The sequence below is a fragment of the Bolinopsis microptera genome, chromosome 4 (genome assembly GCF_026151205.1).
Source record: "Bolinopsis microptera isolate Bmic1 chromosome 4, MBARI_Bmic_1.0, whole genome shotgun sequence".
NCBI lineage: Eukaryota > Metazoa > Ctenophora > Tentaculata > Lobata > Bolinopsidae > Bolinopsis > Bolinopsis microptera.
Window position 1 is genome coordinate 5,181,026 of NC_087075.1, and position 13,242 is coordinate 5,194,267.

Below are 13,242 nucleotides of genomic sequence, written 5' to 3' on the forward strand. Positions count from 1 at the left end.
ATGCGATTATCTATTACCTACTGCAGTGCTGTTCAATTCTAGCTGTTGTCTTTAACATTGTTACATTTCAAGCAATCAGAGAAATTCGTATCAACAGTGTACAGTGTACAGTGTACAGTGTACAGTGTAGTGTGTACATTTTACACTGTGTGTACAGTGTTCAATTTAAGCTGTTGTCTGTAACATTGTTAAGCAACAGCTTAAATTGAACACAATCAGAGAAATTCGTATCAACAGTGTCCAGTGTCCAGTGTACAGTGTACAGTGTACAGTGTACAGTGTACAGTGTGCAGTGCTGTTCAATTTGAGCTGTTGTCTGTAACATTGTTACATTTCAAGCAATCAGAGAAATTCGTATCAACAGTGTACAGTGTACAGTGTACAGTGTACATTTTACACTGCACACTGTGTACAGTGTTCAATTTAAGCTGTTGTCTTTAACATTGTTAAGCAACAGCTTAAATTGAACACAATCAGAGAAATTCGTATCAACAGTGTCCAGTGTCCAGTGTCCAGTGTCCAGTGTCCAGTGTCCAGTGTCCAGTGTCCAGTGTCCAGTGTCCAGTGTCCAGTGTCCAGTGTCCAGTGTCCAGTGTCCAGTGTACAGTGTACAGTGTCCTCGGATCACCTCCCCTCGACATCCTCCTGTCCAGAAATTCCCTTATTCACCGAAGACCTTCTTAACACAACCCTTCTTTCTATCTTTGGCGGAAACCCCAATCGGTTTCAGCTCATTTCAGGCGATTCTAGGATAATGTTCATTTTTTGTTCATTTCGTTCATTCCATGAACCAGGGCAATATTTCGCACTTCTGAGTGGTTAGACATGATAGTACACATGTCCCTCTACCATGCCAGATCGATTGTACAGTGTACAGTGTACAGTGTACAGTGTACAGTGTACAGTGTGCAGTGCTGTTGTCTGTAACATTGTTACATTTCAAGCAATCAGAGAAATTCGTATCAACAGTGTACAGTGTACAGTGTACAGTGTACATTTTACACTGCAAACTGTGTACAGTGTTCAATTTAAGCTGTTGTCTGTAACATTGTTAAGCAACAGCTTAAATTGAACACAATCAGAGAAATTCGTATCAACAGTGTCCAGTGTCCAGTGTCCAGTGTCCAGTGTCCAGTGTACAGTGCAGTGTACAGTGTACAGTGTATTAGGGCAATATTTCGCACTTTTGAGTGGTTAGACATGATAGTACACATGTCCCTCTACCATGCCAGATCGATTCCAAGTCAGTCCAGGCAAAATTACGGCTACAAGGGCATGTTTACAAATCGGTCACAAATGTTTCCACGATCTCAACTACTCTGAAACCAAAATGGAAACATTGCCCCAGAGCCCTTTCTTAACATGCTAGACCCACCAAACTTGTCAGGGACACTTCTGGTATCATTACCAATCGACCCCAATCGGTTTCAGCTCATTTCAGGCGATTCTAGGATAATGTTCATTTTTTGTTCATTTCGTTCATTCCATGAACCAGGGCAATATTTCGCACTTCTGAGTGGTTAGACATGATAGTACACATGTCCCTCAACCATGCCAGATCGATTCCAAGTCAGTCCAGGCAAAATTACGGCTACAAGGGCATGTTTCCAAATCGGTCACAATTCTGTCACATGTTTCCAAAATGTTTCCAAAATCTCGGATGTCATAACAAAAGCTGGCAATTATCTTGAAGTTTGAAGGCCATTGAAACAATAATAACCTTGCGCAGTTGTTTTTTCAGGCTTCTGGTTACAAGGCATCTCAGTTTCCAGTACTTATAATACCGCGGATGTAAGTCATAAGTGCATGCAACACTTATATGAACTGTTGATATTGTCAGTTGTAGCTAATGGACCACGTTTTGATTTTAGGCAACCAAATAGCATAGAAAATTAAGAAGATGTCAAAACAGCAGTACTTCCTAACTTCCTGCTCTGTTCTCTAAACCAAGTTGTTCAAAAGGGCAGGAATTATGTGGGACCACATGCCTCTGCAACCAATCTCCACCATAAAGAGATTTGTAATCCAGTCACCACTAAAGCACTAATGATCCAGGAACTAGCTTTCTGTTGTTTTGGTTTTCTTTCCTTTCCACACTAGGTATTTAAGGTTATTCTTAATTCTCATCACTACACGTCAGTTCAATCAGTATATCATACCTGATGAATAGAGCTATCTGATTAAAATAAAAATCCAACCTCTCAGCAGTGTTGTAGATACGAACTTTCCGGTAGACAAACTCCAACCGCCAGATGCTATTCGACAATAGGAGGAACCCGACAATTTTTGACCATAAAGACCCCATCGAAAAGGGTCTTTCCAATCAACAGCCGGACTTTTTTTGATTAATCAAAATAAATGTTTATGATAAGGTATATAAGAATATATATGAAAGTCAGACCTGCTTCGCGAAAACTAACAGTTTTGTGAGCTAACAGATCCTGACTGATACTAATTTACACTAACTAATTAATAATCTTAACTATCTAAAACTAACTATCTAGCGAGTGTGCTAGTAGAGCAGCTTAACTTTGACTGTACTGTACTAAAACGTGTAACTTTAACTTGACTGTAGCTTAACCTCAACTGTACGAAAACTTGCTTAGTTTGGAACTTGTAAGACCTCGCCTACAATTGCACTCCGCATTACCCGTCCGTTAACAAACAAAAAACAAAACAAAAAAAAACTTTCATTAGGTGTGTTGATGTGTAATCAAAATATTATGTCAAAGATTTGTTATGAATATGAGAGTTGGACGATATATGTGTATGACTGTTAAGTACTAAAATTGTCTTTGATTAAAATTTCGTAGCTGAATAATGGAGATAGTGGTAAAATGAAAATCTTATCTGTAGTATTGCTATTTTAGGGGTGGCAGATAAGAAGTGGACCCATTTATGCATCTGATTGTTTCTGATTGTTTAGTCGTGAGAGCTTATTTGTGACACAATTAAATTGAATTAAATTAAAACAGCACGTGATTACATGTGCCGTATCGTGGCCAGGAGTTGACTCGTACATATATCACCAACAGAATCTCCTACCAAAACTAAACTAAAATTCTCCAGCGTGTGATCTATCCTCAGCCAAAATATGACTATCATAATACTTGATCTACAGATGATAACATTTCATTTCCCGATAACAAAACTGTCGCAGTCGCAAGAGTTGACCGATCGCAACCACTGACGCAGTGGCCAGGTCCAGTTCCTAAGGCCGTATCCCCTGCACTTGCCAGTTTGGCGGCCATCTAGCAGTTCTATGGCGAGCACGAGTTGGCTAGAAATCATCCTCTTGGCTGCTAGGGTTAGGTGCGTGCCTCTGCCGTCTGATCTGTCCAGAACCTGATCCACATGCTTCGAGATGCGGTCGCGTGTGAGTGCTGCATGTGAGTCAAAAAACTCGAGATTTGGGATAACACATGCCAACTGGTACATTATTCGATTGAAGTTGTTGACTTCACAGTTTAGCCAGCCACGGCGTGTGTGAAGTATCGAATTCACGACGAAAGTCGAGTGTGAGTATCTGGAGCAGTAGTACTTAAGCTTTTTAGAAGCCCATTGAGCGAGTGTTAGGCCAGACATTTGAGGATTGCGACTATCTTTATGCGTACTTAGGTCGTTGATTCCCATCGCTAGAATAACATACTTCGAGTTTGGCAGATCTGTGAGGTAGTAGTTCTTTTTCCTGATGCAGCGGTAGTAGTTCTTTTTCCTGATGCAGCGGTGACCGCTAATTCTGCCAAAGATGTGCTCCGGGGTTGAACTGAGGATGGAATCGGTGACAAAGAGTATGCGATGCTTATATGCTGCAGTTTGTGGCGGTGGCTCGTGCTGCATGGGGGGTGCGGGAGGTTTCATGGGAGGGTCAACGATGTGACGGAAGGTGAAGGATATCCGTGGTTCCTGTACGGCTGGGTCAAAAAGAAGCTCATGGCTCCAATCATTCTGTGATTGAGCACTCATGACATGGATAGAACCGTGCTTAACTTAACTCTGTGCTCAGATAGGGGTCCAACTGGGAGGATGTCACCTGTCCAGTCGCTCTCTCTGTTCAAGTTTTCCAAGTCTCCGTCATCCGAGTACGGGACTCCTTTACCGGGGACTGGGGGCCAGTCTTTGACACGTGCGTTCAGAGCAACAAGTTCGTCAACTTGTTTCTGTGCTTCTTCCACGAGACATGAAAAGTGTGACAAGGTTAGGTCATGAGACGTGGCAGCAGCTTCAAAATCTATACAAAGTTAGATTTTAAGTCGAGATTAATCTGCGACAGATATGTGGGTTTCAGATTCGGGTTAAATCTAGCTTGTCGTTTGTGAGACAGAGATCGTAGGTAATTTGCCTCGAACTGAATCTGCTCAACAGACAAATTGCCAGCGATCAGGAGTTCGTTACATGTTTTGCTCGAAAAAGAGTTAACACAGTAACTTAAAGTCTGGGTAGAAGAGTCAATCATCTTCTTACCTTCGAGAGATGGCGAGTTGGAGGTGTAGGAGTTGTCCCCTTTCCCAGGTGTAGCGCCGGGAGAAGAGGACGGGTGGCCCACCTCCGAAACTTACTTTATTATCCATCAAGATCTAAAAACAGTTTCAAATTATATCCGCCATATACGGCCGTAATATCTTAATATCGAATGAATTTCATACTACACGCCACAGAATTAAAACCGTTTTGATCGAACGGTTGCACTGATGAGCTGAACGTTTGCGGAGTTAAAATCGCAAGCTACCAACGCGATACTTCCGAATATAGTTGCGCGGCTTATTAGTAAAATTAAAAATTAGCTTTCGAATGTTTATTGTTCATTTTGATTTTTTTGCATATTGTTTTGAATTAAATTATATCTAATTCACAATTTATAAATAAAATATATACTAATTACAACAATTTTTTATAAGCTTATTGTAGTCTGAAGCTAATTTTTAATTTTACCTATAAGCCGCGCAACTGCCTTTTGAAAGTTTCGCGTTTGTGGCTCGCGATTGTAACTCCGCAAACGTTTAGCGCCTTACCCATGTTACACCAGCTCGATCAGGCCGAACGTTTTTAATTCTGTGGCGTGTACGACCTGTATAATTTATTCGTTATTATACTTAATATTCGTTACTATATTAAACTTAACTTGAAACTGCTAATTCGTTAGCCTCAATTGTCCCTTGCAGTTCAACCACTCCTACTAAGTCTCGTGATTGAGCTAAAAGGTCGCCGAACATCTTATTTTAAAGCCTTATCGATTTCCTATACGCATGATACTAGAAATGAAATTACAGAAGTTTTAAATTGTTTGACCAGGGTCATCGTTAAGATATCAAGATTGATGAAGCTGACAATATTTGTGCTGGGATGTATTCGAAATAACACTGTCTAACATTTACCTTAATAAAGTTGTGTAGGCACAATCTTCAATGATAGAATGATGATACTAATGATACTATGCAACAAAAGTATAGTGACAGAGATCTTTGCTAGATAACCGGCCTAATCCTTCGCCGTGCTGGGTTCCTGACCTTGCTTCATCTACACACACAAATGGTCAGAACACTGAACCCTATTTTAAATTATTTATGATCAGCTGAGAAGCAGTGGCAAACATATTCAATGGCTTTCAGATTTAAACTGAGACCAACAAAATAGATAACATGCACACTAAAGTTAGGTTTAGGACACAGAACATGGCCACCATCTAGTCTTGTACAAATGATGTAAATACAAAATGAGCAGGCTAAAGACTGAAAGTATAGACGCTCACAACTACCATGAAAGAAACAACTGCAAAGATTGAATGCCTAAGTTATGTAATAAAGCAACCCAAGTAAGTGCCTTTAATAAATACTTTCGTGATGTGTACAAGCAGAGCAGGTGATATACTATTTAAAATGTCAAAAGATCATCGACATGAAGTTCGTTGCTATAATCTTTGAATAGTGTCCTTCTTTTTCCAATCAATTTTGATAATCTGTTTTTATCGTAACCTTGTTCCCATTTCTTTCATTTCGAGAGGTCTAGTTGGTTTGTGAGCGATTGCTGGAGCCCGTAACTCTGTGAGACTGGGGATTTGTGCGTTAAACAGATAACGTCAAACTACATAGACTCATGTATGATCATACTGAGAATCGTCAAGACAGTGGACACAGAAGGCGCCTTTTATTCGCTTTTGGCAAAAAGCAGAAGTGTTGAATGTTGATTGATGATCATTAGCCTAGATAAACTAAGAATGATTTTGAAGCACAGGGCGTTTGTTATCTTTCTGATGTGAGTTAGAAACTTAAAACTTTATATTTATATTAATGAGTTAATTAACAATCCTTGTTAAGCCCTTTTATAAAGTTTTTTTCTTTTGCTTTTACCTTCACGGCATCTCCTAAATTCTCACCGTCTTCCCATTCGCCCTGATCTCTCACTAACACAGCCTATTTCTCTGCAATATATCTCTTTATCCGACTTCTCATGACTTCCCAATCGCCTAGATCTCTCATACTCACGGCCTCTATCTCGCAATATATCTCTTCATCTGACTTCTCGTGACTTCCCATTCGCCATGATCTCTCAAACTAACGACCTCTATCTCTGCAATACATTTCTTTATCCGACTTCTCATGACGTCCCACTCTCCAAAAGCCCTCACACTCACGGCCACTATGTATGCAAGCAGCACTCACATCGTCATACAAATGACAATTTATAGCTGTTAAGAATCATAAAGAAGTTATAAACATATTTCATCAAAGAAGTAAAATCGAGCTGTGAACACGATTATCAGTATTCAATTAGTAATGGAAAGCATATCATGTCACCAGCACATAATTGATATATGTGCTGGTTCTCACCATGATATATTAGCAAGGAATCATTTTACTTCAGAGCAATCGTAACCATTGTTATTTTATTCATTAGAGCTAGACCCTGTTAAGTTGTTTGCCCAGTTATGATATGCTATTAGGATATCACTGGACTTTATTGCAGACGTTTTTGCCGACTCAATCAATCATAATCACCTAATATGATCTGTTGATTCGGACTGCGGACTGTTTTAACGTGTATGATCCTAATTTCTGCATACAGTAATTCTCCTGGTCACGATCAAGTAAATGAGTAGGTGAAATGAGTGTGCCTTACTAGACTTCAACAATAAACTTACAAAGGTAAGAAGTGTGTCTCACTGAAAATGTCTAAATAGAATTGAAAAGAATGTCTGAATAATCTGGGCGAATAAATGTAGTGTCGTATAATAATATCACTTTACAATAAATCCAAATTCTCGATACTTGCTTGATTAAACGTACTGAAGACTTCATAAGAATATGCTAAAAGGGGACCCCGGTAATAAGCTTGTCAGCCCTTAAATAGGCTGCTGAAATGGGTGACTCATTCACGCGTGACTACATAATGACTACATAAACTTCCGCCTACTTACACGTAGAGCGTAAAGATAAGTGGAACTAAAATCTATATGAATGTAACCTTGCACTAAAAGGGCTCTAAAAGATGCTCAATACAAAACCTACGAAATTACTTTACCCTTGTGGACTATATAATGAACTAACTATTTAACTATAATGAAAACTGTGCTAAAAACCTAACTTAACACTTGACCCTAATAATTTGACCCTAATCCTACTTTACTACAAAACGAAGTTAGTAAGTATCCTCCGCTGACCGCTATTCCCGCACATTTAATTGCCTGCTTAAATCGCCTGGCAAATCTGATGAAATTCTACCCAGTTTCAAATTAAGTCAGTTTGGGAGGCCTGGCACCTGATAGATGTGAACCAGCTACTGAACTATTTATGGGCATTATTATGCTGTTAGAAAGTTCATCCTCGGTGTTCACGTTTAGGATCGTTCGCATATTACGTAATCACTTTTTACACAAATTTTACACCCCCCCCCACTCCGTAACCAGTTCTACACATAGCTATCGTGTCAAAATTACACTAGCATAATCATTTGGAATCCCCTCCCCCCCCCCCCCCCCCCCAACCTTCGGCTAATTACGTAATATTTGAACGAATCCTTTCTAAACTCTACACGTTCAGACTTAATGTAATAAGATTAATCTCGTGCATGTTCGGCGTTCGCTTGGATGCCACTGTCAGAGCTAACTGGGTGGGCGTTTGTAACTGTGCTAACTAGTTCTGGCTGCACTTTATCAATCTTATCCTGCAGGCATTTTAAAGCTGACCGGAAATTCCTTAATTCATTCTCCAGCTCAGAAATCTTAGGGTCACCTGCCTCTAAACCATCTTTCTCCTCCACAGCCTTATCTATGCTCGACTTAATCTCACCTTTTGGACCATGCAGACAATATTCTAAAGACCCTCAATAGTGGCGATGAAGTGGATGTTATATACCTGGATTACGCCAAAGCGTTTGACAATGTAGATCACAACATTATTCTAGCTAAAAAACTCTACTCGTGAGCAGCATAAAATTTGTGTGGTTTGTGGTAAGTATTGTGGACTGAGTGTTTGTAGACTTCCAATCAAATCTGCACTTAATCCATGGAGTAACTTTGGAAAGTTGTAAATTTCTGTCGCAGGCAAGTGGCAAAAAGGCCGGTAAACTTAACTTCAGAGAGTTCATGAATCCGAGATTTTGGAAACATTTTGGAAACATGTGACAGAATTGTGACAGAATTGTGACCTATTTGGAAACATGCCCTTGTAGCCGTAATTTTGCCTGGACTGACTTGGAATCGATCTGGCATGGTTGAGGGACATGTGTACTATCATGTCTAACCACTCAGAAGTGCGAAATATTGCCCTGGTTCATGGAATGAACGAAATGAACAAAAAATGAACATTATCCTAGAATCGCCTGAAATGAGCTGAAACCGATTGGGGTCGATTGGTAATGATACCAGAAGTGTCCCTGACAAGTTTGGTGGGTCTAGTATGTTAAGAAAGTGCTCTGGGGCAATGTTTCCATTTTGGTTTCAGAGTAGTTGAGATCGTGGAAACATTTGTGACCGATTTGGAAACATGCCCTTGTAGCCGTAATTTTGCCTGGACTGACTTGGAATCGATCTGGCATGGTAGAGGGACATGTGTACTATCATGTCTAACCACTCAGAAGTGCGAAATATTGCCCTGGTACACTGTACACTGTACACTGTACACTGGACACTGGACACTGGACACTGGACACTGGACACTGGACACTGGACACTGGACACTGGACACTGTTGATACGAATTTCTCTGATTGTGTTCAATTTAAGCTGTTGCTTAACAATGTTACAGACAACAGCTTAAATTGAACACTGTACACAGTGTGCAGTGTAAAATGTACACTGTACACTGTACACTGTACACTGTTGATACGAATTTCTCTGATTGCTTGAAATGTAACAATGTTACAGACAACAGCTAAAATTGAACAGCACTGCACACTGTACACTGTACACTGTACACTGGACACTGTACACTGTACACTGTACACTGTACACTGTACAATCGATCTGGCATGGTAGAGGGACATGTGTACTATCATGTCTAACCACTCAGAAGTGCGAAATATTGCCCTGGTTCATAGAATGAACGAAATGAACAAAAAATGAACATTATCCTAGAATCGCCTGAAATGAGCTGAAACCGATTGGGGTTTCCGCCAAAGATAGAAAGAAGGGTTGTGTTAAGAAGGTCTTCGGTGAATAAGGGAATTTCTGGACAGGAGGATGTCGAGGGGAGGTGATGCGAGTTTGCCACGAGTTTTTTGCTAAGTTCATAGATGGGATGATTGAATGTGGAGTCACTCTATCGTACGCCTTTTAAAGTAATATCTTTGCAGATACAACGACAGATACAACGACTGTTGACACCGAAAATCTTACTATATTTTAGTCTTGAGTCTTGACACAGAATTCTAGAGAGCTGTATGCATCATGTACAGCTCCTCATTTAACCCTCACACTAATATTTGCTTCTCTCGACCATTCGGCAATATTTCGGACTTATGAGTGGTTAGAAATGTTAGTAGGTACACATGTCCCTCTACCATACCAGATCGATTCTGCCCAGGCAGAATTGCGGCTACAAGGGCATGTTTCCAAATCGGTCACAAATGTTTCCACCATCTCAACTACTCTGAAACTAAAATGAAAACATTGCCCCAGAGCCCTTTCTTAACATGTTAGACCAGCCAAACTTCTCAGGGACACTTCTGGTATCATTACCAATCGATCCCAATTGGTTTCGGCTCAGTCCAAGGCATTTTGAGACAATGTTCATTTTTTGTTCATTTCATTCATTCCATGAATCAGGGAAATATTTCACAGGAGGCTTAAAATGTAAGTACTCATGCCACTGTATCATACCAGGGCAAATCCAACTCAGTTCACGGACATATACAGCCAAAAAAATGTTTCCAAATCGGGCACAAATGTTTCCACGAGCTCAACTACACCAAAATGGAAACATTGCCCCAGAGCCCTTTCTGAACATGCTAGACCCACCAAACTTCTTAGGGACACTTATGGTATCAATACCAACCGATACCAATCGGTTTCAGCTCAGTCCAGGGCATTCTGAGACAATGTTCATTTTTTGGTCATTTAATTCATTCCATGAATCAGGGAAATAATTCACAGGAGGCTTAAAATGTTAGTACTCATGACACTGTATCATACCAGGGCAAATCCAACTCAGTTTACGGACATATACAGCCAAAAATATGTTTTTAATCCTGTCACAAATGTTTCCACGAACTCGGATTCAACTTCTGACTTCAGATGTAACACGCCAAAACCAAAGTATTAAAGCTCTTTGGCAAGCATCGAGTACGATACGACGCGCAATTGTGCTTGAAGTGACGACGCGCACGAGCGATAAGGAGCTACTTATCGCTCGATCGACCGAGCGATAAGTCCGCGCGGCACCCGACTACCATGAGCCTTATAGCGGTTAAAACAGTGCCAGTGCCAGAAAGCTTGTTCGTCAAATTTCTCTTCTCGAAACTGACGAAATTTTTCGGGCAAAACCCTTAGCTTAAAGAATTTTATCTGGCTGAAAACGATTTGAGAGTGGACAAATTCTTGGTACCTCGGAATACTTGGTACCTCTAATTCTATTTTAGCTGACATATAACCAGCTCTATAAATTTGGTTTCTATTATTTATTTCGGTTAAACTTTTGGGAGGTAGCAGTGGAGAATGTGGGATGTTTTTGAATAGTTGCCAAGCTTTGCCAGAAAGTTGCACATATGAATAACACCTGAACAGCAAATGAGGATTTTCTGTCCAGACTAAAATAAATAACTGTTAATAACTCCCAGCGAGGAACCTAAGATTCATAATTCGAACTATCTATCATTTTCCACAGACTGCCGTAAGTGTATATTCATTATTCAAGTAGTTTATTATGTTATATTATACTTGAAAAATAGAGTTAAGTTATTTAATAGCTTCTTCCGCACCCAAACCTCTCATTAATTATTGAGACTGTCTGAAAATAAACGTAAGTTAACCTAATTATGAGGGTTCACCTATTTTAGTACTTCAACACGAAACACAACGGTATTCGGTCACCTTACAATTTTAAATGCTGGTTGCATTTTTTCACAATTTCATGTTTTTAATCACAATCAAATCACCTATATTCCTATAAACAATGCCTTTTTTCTATAGTCTCATCACTTATGATGCATGCCCCTTTTCAACATTACCATAGCAACACTAACTAGTTACCATAACAACAGCCCGTTATCTAGTTAATTAACCCCGAATCCCCCAACTATCATCCAACTACTACCAAGCAATAAAAACACGATGATAACAAACATCTCAGCTTCCCCCTCTCAAAAACCCCTGTCAATAAAACCCTAAAATATGCAAGGTATTCATATCTAGCACGACAATCACCCCTTTGAACACCTCCAAAATTCTCAAGCTCCAACAATTAACAAGGTACTCATTAGTCAGGAAGTGGTCACATGACCGCCCAGCATTTCCCAGAAGCACGCCCTAATTCCTACCGGACCCACGATCATCCTCACCCGGCTACCATAGGATCACACTAACTGTTAAAAGATTGCAGGATTAACAGCTGGATTTGCATGTTGAGCGGAAGTTGTGACGGCCCCCTCTCGTATGTGATACTTTCCCCTGTCAGCTCTACGGATAACAGGGTTTCTCTCTCGCTGATGATATAAATTTGCGAGAATTAACAGCTGCCAGGTTTATATTGTACAGTTACCATGACAACAGTTTTATAGCGTCTAACGTGAGCTGGGTTGGTGATGAGTGAAAGAGATCAGGATCCTGATCATGTGAGGGTAGTTACCATAGCAACACTAACTGGTTACCATAGCAACAGTAAATCAGAGGGAGGGTAGGCAGTCATGTTTTTTGTGATGAGAATCTGGGGGAACGGTACTTGGAAGGGTTCCCGCTAATCTTGGAGATCTGAAGAGAGAAATTTGCGCCGTTACGTGTTGTCAAGTGGTGTGACGTCACGTCACAATATGCCCTTATATGGTACATAATTTCGCAGTGATGACCATATTAGGACAAATCACGTGGTGCTGCCCCCCGGAGAAGAAGCCGACAGAAGAAATCAATTGTGACAGGGCCGGCCCTAACAGACATACCGGCTACAAGCTTTATAGTAACCGTGGTAACCAGTAGACATTCCTGGTATAACAGTTAGTCACGTGATTATACTTTATAGCCACTTGTCAGATAGTTACTGTGCTCGAAATAGCACCAGTACAACTGAGACCCCTTAAAAAGTAACTACTCTGCAGAACCTGGAGCGTGGAGATTTTATTTGCTGGGAGTTTTTAATAACGGGGCGGATTCTAGATATGTTGTATCCATGAGTGGAGGGGTTCTAGTGCTTGGTTACTGTCCTCTGAGTTGCTACATTGAATTATTGTACGTTTTGATAATGAATAACAGGCAGATTCAAGATTCTGTAGATTCGTGAGTGTGTGGCATGATCGATATCTCATATGTTTTATCCTACATACCAACAGGCAGGTACTCTAGATCAATAAGTGAAGTTATTCCAGTTCTCTTTCTTTAGTGATAAATACAATAGATCAGCAGCTCTCTTGGAGGTGGAGGGACATAAAAAGGTAGCAGCCCTATAACTTGTCTTATAGCAACACACCGCTACTACTTATAGCAACACACCGACCTGCCACAACAACAAAGAAGATCTCGCCTCATTCTCCCCAATAAAAAGTGCAATAAAAAGTGCATCCCATTGAAGGAGAAACTGCACCAGCTTGGAGCTAAATTATC